The following is a 12,620-nucleotide window of genomic DNA, read 5'->3' as shown; positions in this document are numbered from 1 at the left end:
CACAAGTCAACATGCTGACATAGAAATTGAGGATGCTTCTGTTGAATTGCATATGGAGGATGAGGAGGATATTTCTGTAGTTGGCGCTAACAGGGATGATGATGAGGATGTTGATGCCGAGGATGTTGTTCAGGAACTCCACTTCTCATGTGTGGAATTATTTCCACCAAAATCCAGACAACCTTTGCCAAGCCATGTGTAACCATTGCCATGTAACAGTGAGCAGAGGTAAGGACCTTAACCATCTAGAAACCTCCTCCCTGTTACATCACTTGCAGCACATTCATCAAGTTGAAAAGTGTTTTTCAAATTCAGAATCTTTGGCTTAAAAAACTTAACAATCAGTCCAGTGTCACCTAGCTGCTCCCTCTCTCTGTTAGATCCAAGCGTCTGCAATCTCCACCACCAACACCAGTATCATCATCAACATCCTAAACCGTGATCGGAATTAGTCCTGCATCCAATTTCATAAGCATGACTGATTCCTCTGCTATGCGTGATTCCTCAGAAGAATCCTTGTGCTACACCTGTTGCTACTGCTGCTGCTGCTGTAGTGAGTGGATCTTCATCCGAGAAGGTGACCTGGAAAAAGAATACTTTTAGTTGTTTAGCAAAATAAAATGACTGTCAAACAATCCTTTGCAATGGTGAACAAGTATGACGGCAGACACCCAGTTGCACAGCGGATTACTGACACTATAACAATTATGCTGGTATTAGATGGTATTAGATGTGCGTCCAGTATCCGCCATTAATACAGTTGGTTTTAGACAGTTAATTGAGGTCCTGTGTCCTCGCTACCATGTCCCTTCTAGATTCCGCTTCTCTAGAATAGCAATTCCCAGTCTGTACAAGGCCATTAAAAAAAACCTTATTAATGTCCTCTGAAATGCCGTTGTGCCCACTGTCCACTTAACCACAAATATGTGGACAAGTGGGACAGGGCAAACTAAAGATTACATGACTGTGACAGCCCACTGGGTAGATGTATTGCCTCCAACAGTGCAAACAGCAGCAGCATCTAACAAACATCAACTCTTTCAGAGGCAGGCTACTCTGTGTATCACCGGTTTCACTAAGAGGCATACCGCTGAGAACCTCTTAAAACAACTCAGGGAAATCATTGCAAAATGGCTTACCCCGCTTGGACTCTCCTCGGGATTTGTGATTTCTGACAATGCCACCAATATTGTGCGAGTTTTACATGTGACCGAATTCCAACACGTCCCATGTTTTGCTCACACAATTAATTTGGTGGTGCAACATTTTTGAAAAAAATTACAGGGGTGTGCAGGAGATGCTGAGGAACTGAAGAACTTGATCATAGCCTGAACTTCCCTCATACATTTTTTTTAAGAATCAAAACATTAAAATAAATAAATTAAAAACTAATCATTCCTTCCGTCCTTTCCCTGTCTTCAGCCTCTGACCTAGTTAAGGAAAACATTCTTGGTTTTTAAAATTCCCAGGAGTCATATAGTTTATTAAACTGCCATCCTGTCTACCAATGCAATGCCACTTTGTGCCATGTTCAAAGCTGAACTGCCACATGTTAGTGCCGCCCAATGCTGTCGCTTTGCTTAGTCAGCCAGCTAGTTGGATGCAACCTTTTGGCCCTAAACTAGATGGAAAAAAAATCAATATTGTGAGCTGGTCAAAATTGAATAGAAATGACTGGAAATAAATGATATTGAGGTTAATAATACTGTAGGAACAAAAATTAGCCCAAATTATGTGATTTTGCTATGAAGCCTTCAAATGCCTAGTAACGCCCATAGATAGATAGATAGATAGATAGATAGATAGATAGATAGATAGATAGATACGAGATAGATAGTTATGAGATAGATATGAGGTAGATACGAGATAGATAGATACGAGACAGATAGATAGATAGATAGATAGATAGATATGTATCTGTATCTGGAGAGGAAGTCATGGCTCTCATCCGGTCCTCATCCGGTCCTCCCCCCTTTCTACCTCCCCCCTTGACCCTATCCCTTCACGTCTCCTCCGCTACCTCTCTCCTTGTGCCTGTTCCCATCTTGCCCACCTCCTCAATCTCTCCCTCTCATCTGGCACTGTCCCTTCTGCATTCAAACATGCGATAGTCTCCCCCATTCTTAAAAAACCTACCCTTGATCCCAACACTCTCTCCTACTACCGTCCCATCTCTCTCCTCCCTTTTGCTTAGAAGATCTTTAAGCGTGTTGTTTACAAACGCCTTACCACCTTTCTTTCCTCCCATTCCCTCCTTGATCCTTTTCAGTCTGGCTTCCGTTCTCTCCACTCCACTGAAACTGCCCTCACAAAAGTCAGCAATGACCTCCTTGCTGCCAAATCCAAGGGCCACTACTCTCTGCTTATTCTCCTTCACCTCTCTGCTGCCTTCGACACTGTTGACCACCCTCTCCTGCTGCAAATCCTTAACTCCCTTGTTTACGTGACACTGCTCTCTCCTGGCTGTCGTCCTACCTCTCAGACCGGTCCTTCTCTGTCTCTTCTCATGACTCCTCTTCCCCACCACAGCCTCTTACAGTAGATGTTCCCCAAGGTTCCATTCTTGGAACTCTACTATTCTCCCTCTATACGTCCTCTCTAGGTGAACTCATCAGCTCATTTGACCTCCATTATCATCTCTATGCTGATGATACTCAGATCTACCTTTCCTCCCCTGACCTCTCCCCCTCTCTCCTCACTCGTATCTCCAACTGTCTCTCTGCTATTTCTTCCTGGATGTCCCAGCGATTTCTTAAACTTAATATGTCTAAGACTGAGCTGCTCATTTTTCCACCCTCCAACATAACCTCACTTCCCACTATTTCTTTAACAATTGATGGCACAACTATCTCTTCTAGCCCCAAAGTGCGCTGTCTTGGAGTTATCCTGGACTCCTCCCTCTCCTACAAACCACATATCCAGAGCCTCTCACAGTCCTGCATTTCCATCTCAAAAATATTTCCAAGATTAGATCCTTTCTCACCCAGGATGCCACCAAAACCCTCATGGACTCCCTGGTCATATCCAGATTGGACTACTGTAATCTTCTCCTATCTGGCCTCCCCAACTCCCATCTCTCACCTCTCCAGTCTGTCCTCAATGCTGCTGCTCGACTCATCTTCCTCTCCAAACGCTGTACATCTGCCTCCCCTCTCCTACAAGCCCTCCACTGGCTCCCCTTCCCTTTTAGAACCCAATTCAAGGTTCTCACACTTGCTTACAAAGCCCTCACCCATTGCTCTCCCATTTACATCTCTGACCTCATCTCCCTCCACTCTCCTGGCCGCCCCCTTGGATCAACCTATGCACACCTCCTCTCATGCCAACTGATTACTTCCTCCCACTCCTACCTCCAAGATTTTGCCCGTGCTGCTCCCGACCTTTGGAACTCTCTCCCTCTCCCCATCAGACTCTCCTCCTCTTTACAATCCTTCAAACGGGCTCTCAAGACCCACTATTTCATCAAAGCCTTCCAGCTCCCATCCTAACTTGCTGCAACATGCTCCTTCCTCCGTTTAACCCATCTGTGTCACATCTGTTTGTCTGCCCCTACCCTTTAGAATGTAAGCTCTTACGAGCAGGGCCTCTACCCTCTTGTGCTTCTCCTTACTTTACTTTCGCCTACTTCTTACCCCCCTCCAGGGCACCTAACACTTGGTTGCTTACACTCTGTTGCATATCTAGGTGTTATGGTCACTTATGTATCAATGTATATTATCCATGTCCTTGTCCTATTTTGTACTGTAAGTCAGTTGTCAAATTATTTATTTGCCATATAAATAAAGGATAATAATAATAATAATAATAATAATAATAGATAGATAGATAGATAGATAGATAGATAGATATAAGATAGATAGATAGATAGATAGATAGATAGATAGATAGATAGATAGATAGATAGATAGATAGATTTGAGATAGATAGATGTAGACTTATTACATCTATTCTTATCATTATGCTGAAAACATACCATATAAATGATTGTTACCTTTATAACTAGTTGCATCCACCATGGATAGTTTATAATGTAATACTCTGTGAACCGATAACGTGGATTACACCACTACATTTCATTCTTTTGAGTGGCCTGAGAGGACACGTCGGAGGAGGAACGTGTACTCTTGGCGCGTCTGAGCAATTTCCAAGGAGGATTTGAAGATCAAACGATAAAGACAGGAGGTTACTAATAAAGAATTCATTTCACAAACATGAGAAAATGGATGTGCGCTGTGGTAGAGTGCGGGGAGAAAATCGTCAAATGGTCATTTATAAATATAACAATTTCTTCGATTTAGAGTAAATCACCTTTAAATGCTGTTTTTTGAGCCATTAGCTGGGAGCTTCAGCGGAACCATATGATTACAATGCTGGCTGTGTCATGTAAATTGACATTCTTCTTCCATGTCCTGACAGGATCCCGGATCGCACACTAGCTATTTTCTCGCCTGCTATTTTAAAGGATTCCTCTAATGGGATTTTTTGGGCTTAAATCACAAACCTTTGCATAGTAACTTTTTTGTACTATATGTCATCTTTGCAAACTATTATTTATTCCGGCAATGAAAATACAGGTATGAAACACAGTCAGCATTTGTAATTGAAATAGATTTGTACTGTTGTGACTATCATGGGTCATCTGCAGGATATAAGGGTCTTTATATACTCATTGTGTCATTTGTCAGGTGACAGACGCATATGAATTTATATACTGGGCGAGTTCTTAGCTTGGAACGTCACCTCCAAGAAATAGATGTTTGACAGTGTAATGAAATGTAGTACCCCAGTTATGTCTAGTTAGTATATTCCCTAAATTATATTATTAGAATAAATATTAATCAGTCACAGAACCTTGGCTTTATGTAGCAATCTGATGACAATTAGAAATAATGGTCGGTTCAGACGCTATAGGGGACAGATGACATAAGATCCACGTAATACCTCTAAGAGGTTGACATGAGGGCCACCTTCCATGGAACAATTCATTGATTAGGTCCTTATAAAAGCACGTACCTACATGCAGACCGGGCAGTGGGCAAATTACCCAAATCATGATTGGATGGCGATTTATATTCATCCACCGACCAACATAAAATGTAGCCTTCTATATGGATTTTTCATGTTGTTGTTCTGATGTGACAAAGCCTCCACACTTTGGTTCATGGGATAATTTGTAATATTGGACCAATAGTTTGATTATTGCCAAATAGGTTCACAAATACTGTATACGTATTAATAATTGAATCAAAAAAGTGAATCAATCAAACAATATAAACTATTTATTGAGGATAGAAATGTGATTTATGAAGTATTTAGGTGCACTTGAAGCAGTATTCCCACATTGAAGGCTGCCTCTGTATATCCTCCAAAAAATTATTATCTCATTTTCAAATTCTCTCTGGAGGGGAAAAATATGTTTGCCAGACACAGACAGTGTCAGTCTGCTACACAGACACAGAATTCCTGACTCAAAGCATAGCATGTGCTGGCAAAGGGTGGAGAAATAAGAATGTTATAGTGAAAAGAGAACTCAGAGGGGCATTCACAGGCCTCTCTGCTCGCTGCATCATATGCCACCATGTGACTGCTGTTGATTCTTCTAATAGATTGCCAGAGCGATTTATCTGAAAGAATACATCTCATTGTTTCATGGCATTGCTGCTTTTATGGTGTTAATTGTGAATGTAAAATACGTGCATTGTTTTATTTTTTTGAGCTTGTTGCACTTGACATCTGTTTTTTTGTTAATTTTGCATAAAGGGGCTAAAATATAGTTGGGAGCAAAACAAAAAAATGAGAAAATTTGCATCTAAACAAAACCAAGTTGCACTGCAGGTGAGGGTTGATGTGAGATGTGCAGAGAGATTTAGATTTGGGGGGGGGGGGGCGACCTCTAGCTAAATTGTAGTGTAAAAATAAAGCTGCCCAGTATTTGTGGGCTACGTGCAAAAGCAGAAAGCATTTACCCTGCATGCAAAGAAACTCCAAATGTATTTTTACACCCCTTATATTGCTACTTGGTTTGTCCAGATGCAAAGTTATCCCCAGCTCTTTCTTATTGAGCAATCAGCTGACTGTGTGGGCTACGCAAGATCATATATATGACATTTTATTCGTATTACCCTTGGCTTTTTGATCAAACCTAGTAAGTAACATTTGACGTTTCCCCTTTTGATGTCTGAGTGCTCCTGGACTTCTAGTATGTTCTAGATGACAGGGGAACATTTACTGACATCCTGACTCCTTTATTCAGGTACATTCGTACTAGCATTTTCGTCATTGGGGTCTATGACCCAGTGCGCCAAATTGTCCGCCTGTGTGCGCCCCCCGGAAAGAGGGCATAGCCTCATGGGAAGGGGCTTGGCCTGGCGGCACACCCCATGTTTCATCACTCTGGGGGTGTGCCCAGCACTCCTGGAGATGCCGGGCTGATCCCAGAGACTCTCCCTGCACTGCCAGCTCCTCCTTAGAGACCAGGGGCGGCGCACCACTTAATAACATCATAGTGCAGTGCCCGGCTCCTTCACTTTAGTCTCGGAATAGTTTTAAGAATTTTCTGATCTAAAAGAACATCGAAAGTGAATGATTTTGGGCCTGATTCAGCGGTGGATGCAGTGTCAATGGTTAGCGCAGTTGTGCGACTATTTGCTATTGCACAGAAAGTCTGAGAAACACCTTCGGCACATGTGTACCACTGAGTGTACCCAGAGATCACTGTTGCATACGCGATTGCACTAATTTCAGATGAAGACGGAAAGGCATCGGCGGTCCTAGGTGGTGGCCTGAAGTGAAAGCAGAATACGGTTATTTCAGGGGCGTGCTGAGATTGTGTGTCAGCGATTGCGGTGGTGTTCTCAAAAGCAAAGCAGATTTCAGCTGTCCACGGGCATTGAAAGTGGGCGTCTCAAGGGCTTGCAATCTCCGGTACTTGCTAGTAGAATAGAAGAAGGCTGAAGCTGGTATTTGCATATATTCTAGGGATGTGCAGGCTCGGATTAGTTCTGATTTTCCCGCCAAATTCAGATTTTTCCGGCAAAAAATCAGGTCTCAGAAAGAGGCAAAACGTCATCTTTCGTGGATAAACATCATAAACATCATCATTCCTGGACAAAAGTCCATGAAAGATGACGTTTTGCCTCTATCTGAGACACGATTTTTTGTGGGAAAAATCAGAATTTGGCGGGAAAATCCGAACTAATCCGAGCCTGCACATCCCTAATATATTCGCAGCGGCGAATCAGAAAGTAATCTCGGTCTTGCCTGCATTAGCGTCCACCTATGATTAAGGCCCAAAATTTCAGCCCAACAGTAAGGAACCAATGTAGTTGCCGCGGGAAATGTAATGTTGTTGAAACTTTTCTGAAACATTCCACTCATCTGCAGGGCCGGCTCCAGGTGTTTCCGCGCCCTGTGTGGAGAGGGACTCTGACCCCCCCTCATCCTGTGCGCGGCTAATTACCATAGGCCATGCACCTTAAGTGATGTTAATGGGGGGCGCGCCCGTACAGCATGCCTCCCATTTAACATCAGGCTGGGGACGAACCCAGCACTCCTTCAGTCGGTGGGCTGCCCCCAGCCCTCTCATTGCACTGAATGGATGCTGCGCATATTCCTCTTTTACAGGGCCAGCACCGCCGCACAGCTGTGCCCAAAATCCCGACTACCAGTGTGACACCAGTCCATGGGTGGAACAGCGGGGCAGTACCCGAATAACGGGACTGTCCCACTGAAAAACGGGACGGTTGGGAGGGGTGCGCCCTCTATGGGTTGGCGCCCCTGCTCGACCGCACTGGTCAAACATGCCTCGAGCCGGCCCTGCTCAGCTGTAGTCAGAAGGTGGGTTCATAACCTCATACTTACAGTAGCAAAAACAATATTTGTACTTGTATTCTCAAAAAATGTGAGGGAACAGTTCCGTGCCTGTAATGGGTGCAGGCTGCACGGTGCACATGGTCTCTTTGCGCTGTAAGGGAGGAGGGGGCCTGCACAAAGACTATACACGGGCCCCCTCCTCTTAAGCCACACCTGGCAGGAAAGTAGTAGTTTGTCCATGATTACAATGTCGTCAAATTCTATTTGGTCAGGGTAATGCCGACAGCATAATGTCAGGGCGGTAATAATGCTGAATATAACATTTTAAGCGCGTCGGCTTTATAGCTATAAACATAATGGTAAGGTATCAAAGCTTTAATGCCGGCACTGTTAAATTTCATTTGCATTAGTATCGTATCTGCATTACGCTGTCCACAAAGTAATTATTGACATTGTGAACGTGGACAAATCATCCCAGACCCGGACAGAAACTACTCTGTGAAGCTACTGGATGCAAATGGCTAGAATTGTAGAAAAATAACCAACTCAACTCATATCAATTAGGGATGAGCGGGTTCGGATTTCAGAAATTTGAACCCCCTGAGCCCCCCGATCCAAGCCGAATCCGAGTCAGGTTCGAGTTTTCCTGCCTGACTCGGATCTGAAATCGAGGCAAAACGTCATCATCCCGCTGTCAGATTCTCGCGGGTTTTGGATTTAATAAAAGGTCCCGTCTCGGCGCCATTTTTCACTCCGGCTGTGGACAGAGAAACAGGAGGGTGGGAGTTGTGCTGCTGTTGTTGTCCATAGGGGCTGTGTCCACTCCAAAGTCCATCGGGGCTGGCTGGGCTATGTTGTGCAGTGTCCCATAAAGGCTGTAGTCCTAAAGGGGTGCTGTAGTGTTGTCCAGGGGGTGCTCTGTCCATCTGGGGTGCTCCCCCCAAGTGCAAAAACAATTTTTTTCTGTTTGTGTGCGCTGTAGCTGCACATGCATCAACAAAGTTGCACCAAGCATGCGCCTGTGTCATAAGTAAAGAGCCGGCTGGCTCGTCTGTTGAAGGGTGGTGTAACCCCCAAAGTGCCTGAAAAAAAAAATTCTGTGTTTGTGACTTGTGTGCGCTGTAGCCGCACGTGCATCAACAAAGTAGCAGCACCAAGCATGCGCCTGTGTCATAAGTCAAGGGAGGGCTGGCTCGTCTGTTGAAGGGTGATATAACCCCAAAGTGCCTGAAAAAAAAAAAAAATTCTGTGTTTGTGACTTGTGTGCGCTGTAGCCGCACGTGCATCAACAAAGTAGCAGCGCCAAGCATGCGTCTGTGTCATAAGTCAAGGGAGGGCTGGCTCGTCTGTTGAAGGGTGATATAACCCCAAAGTGCCTGAAAAAAAAAAAAAATTCTGTGTTTGTGACTTGTGTGTGCTGTAGCCACACGTGGAACAACAAAGTAGTGCCAAGCTTGTGCCTTTGTCATAAGTAAATCCCGGATGGCTCTTCTGTTGAAGGGTGGTGTAAGCCTCAAAGTGCCTGAAAAATAAGAAATAAAATTTTTTCAGTGTTTGTGACTTGTGTATGCTGTAGCCGTACGTGCATCAACAAAGCTGCGGCGCCAAGCGTGCGCCCGTGTCATAAGTAAAGGGCCAACTGGCTCACCTGTTGAAGGGTGGTGTAACCCCCAAAGCGCGCTCCAAAAAAAAAGAAAAAAATTTCTGTGTTTGTGACTTTTGTGCGCTGTAGCCGCACGTGCATCAACAAAGTAGTGCCAAGCGTGCGCCTGTGTCATAAGTAAAGGGCCGGCTGGTTCGTCAATATCTATAATCCATGTCCTGGTCCTGTATTGTATTGTTCTGTAAGTCACTTGTCTACAACTTGTTTATGTACTTTGTAAGGCGCTGCGGAACATTTGTGGTGCCATATAAATAAATGATAATAATAATAATAATAATAATAATAATAATAATAATAATAATAATAATAATAATAAATGGAGGACAAAAATTTGTCTGATAAAAATAAAATAGGGAAAGATCAAGAACCACTTCCTCCTAGTGCTGAAGCTGCTGCCACTAGTCATGACATAGACGATAACATGCCATCTACGTTGTCTGCCAAGGCCGATGCCCAATGTCATAGTAGAGGGCATATCAAAACCCAAATGGCAAAGTTCAGGAAAATGACAATAAAAAATACATTTAAATCATCTGAGGAGAAACGTAAACTTGCCAATATGTGATTTACGACATGGAGTGGCAAGGAACGGCTAAGGTCTTTCCCTATGTTCATGAAAAGTGGTTCAGCTTCACATGACAAAGGAAGCCCTCCTCCCGCTACAAAAATCAAACAAGTTAATTTGGCAAAATCACAGCAAGGCACTGTGCTTTCTAATTCTAAGAAGATATCACAAATCCCCATGGAGAGTCCACTTATGGTGACGGTCGCGATGCCTGCCCTTCCCAATACTGGATGGGAAGAGGTGGCTCCTTCCACCATTTGCACGCCCTCTGCAAGTGCTGGAAGGAGCACCCACAGTCCAATTGCTGATACTCAAATTGAATATGTCACTGTGGAAGTACAACAGGATGAGAATATTAGTGTAACTGGCGCTGAGGAGGAAGTTGACGAGGAGGATTCTAATGGTGAGGTGGTTTGTTTAAATCAGGCACCAGCAGAGACAGTTGTTGTCCGTGGGATGAAAAAGCCCATCACGGCCATGCCTGGGCAGAAGACCAAACATTCCACCTCTTTGGTCTGGAAATATTTCGAACCAAATCTGGACAACAACTGTCTTGCCATATGTACCATATTTAAAGATGGAATAACTAGGGATAGGGGCGTTAACCACCTAGGAACATCCTCCCTTATACGTCACCTGCAGCGCATTCATAAAAAGTTACTGTCAAGTTCAGAAACTGTGGCTTAGACCGTAAGCAGTCCAGGGACACCTAAATCCCTTTGTCCTGTTGTATCCAAGCGCAAACCACACCGTCAACTCCCTCCTCATCAATTTCCTCTTCAGTCAGGATCAGAAGTAGTCCTGCAGGACATGTCACTGGCATGACTGACCTATCCGGGAATCCTCGCGAGGATCCTGCATTGCTTACGCCAACTGCTGCAGCTGTTGCTGTTGGGAGTCGTTCATCATCCCAGAGAGGAAGTAGGAACACTACTTCTTTTACTAAGCAATTAACCCTCCAACAGTCCTTAGCGAGGAGGATGAAGTATGACAGCAGTCATCCTGAAGCAAAGCGGATAACTGAGGCCTTGACAGCTATGTTGTTGTTAGACGTGCATCCAGTATCCGCCATTAGTGCAGTGAGATTTAGACAATTGATGGAAGTAGTGTGTCCCCGGTACCAAATCCCATCTAGATTCCACTTCACTAGGCAGGCGATACCGAGAATGTACAAAGACGTCAGAAAAAGTGTCCTCCGTGTCCTAAAAAATGCGGTTGTACCCAATGTCCACTTAACCATGGACATGTGGACAAGTGGAACAGGGCAGACTAAGGACTATATGACTGTGGCAGCCCACTGGGTAGATGTATCGCCTTATGCAGCAACAACAGCAGCGTCACCAGTAGCAGTATCTTAGAAATGCCAGCTCGTTCCAAGGCAGGCTACACCTTGTATCACCGGTTTTAGTAAGAGGCACACCGCCGACAACCTCTTAGAGAAACTGAGGGAAATTATCACCCAATGGCTTACCCCACTTAGACTCTAATGGGGATTTGTGATATCTGACAATGCCACCAATATTGTGCGGGCATTACATCTGGGCAAATTCCAGCACGTCCCATGTTTTGCTCACACAATAAATTTGGTGGTGCAGAATTTTCTGAAAATTGACAGGGACATGCAGGAGATGCTTTTGGTGGCCCGAAAAATTTCTGGACACTTTTGCCATTCAGCAACTGCATGCCGAAGACTGGAGCGCCAGCAAACACTCTTGAACCTGCCCTGCCATCACCTGAAGCAAGAGGTTGCGACACGGTGGAACTCAACCCTCTATATGCTTCAGAGGATGGAGGAGCAGCAAAATGCCATTCAAGCCTATACATCCACCTATGACATAGGCAAAGGAGGGGGTATGCACCTGACTCAAGCGCAGTGGAGAATGATTTCTGTGTTGTGCAAGGTTCTCCAGCCCTTCAAACTTGCCACACGTGGAGTCAGTTTAGACACTACCTGTCAGGTTATTCCCCTCATCAGGCTTTTGCAGAAGCAGCTGGAGAAAGTGAAGGAGAAGCTATGATGGAGCGATTCTGCTTGGTATGTGGAACTTGTGGATGAAGCCCTTAATTCGGTTTGCCAGGATTCGAGGGTGGTCAATCTGTTGAAATCAGACCATTACATTTTGGTCACCGTGCTCGAACCTAGGTTTAAAGCATATGTTGTGTTTCTCTTTCCGGCCAACACAAGCCTGCAGAGGTGCAAAGACCTGCTGGTAAAAACACTGTCAGCTGTAGTGGAACATGACACGTCAACAGCTCCTTCTTCATTTTCTCCCGCAACTGGGGCTGCCAGGAAACAACTTAGGTATCCTAAGCAACCTGCTGGCGGTGATGCAGTGCAGACAGGACCAAGTTTGGACATCTGGTCTGGACTGAAGGACCTGACAACAATTTCTGACATGTCTACTGTCACTGCATATGATACTGTCACCATTGATAGAATGGTGGAGGATTACATTGGTGACAGCATCCAAGTAGGCATGTCAGACAGTCCGTACCTGTACTGGCAGGAAAAAGAGGCAATTTGGTGGCTCCTGTACAAACTGGCTCTATTTTACCTAAGTTGCCCCCCCTCCAGTGTGT

The sequence above is a fragment of the Taudactylus pleione genome, unplaced genomic scaffold, assembly GCF_031769625.1.
Source record: "Taudactylus pleione unplaced genomic scaffold, aTauple2 ptg000514l, whole genome shotgun sequence".
NCBI lineage: Eukaryota > Metazoa > Chordata > Amphibia > Anura > Myobatrachidae > Taudactylus > Taudactylus pleione.
This window is presented reverse-complemented; position numbering follows the sequence as displayed.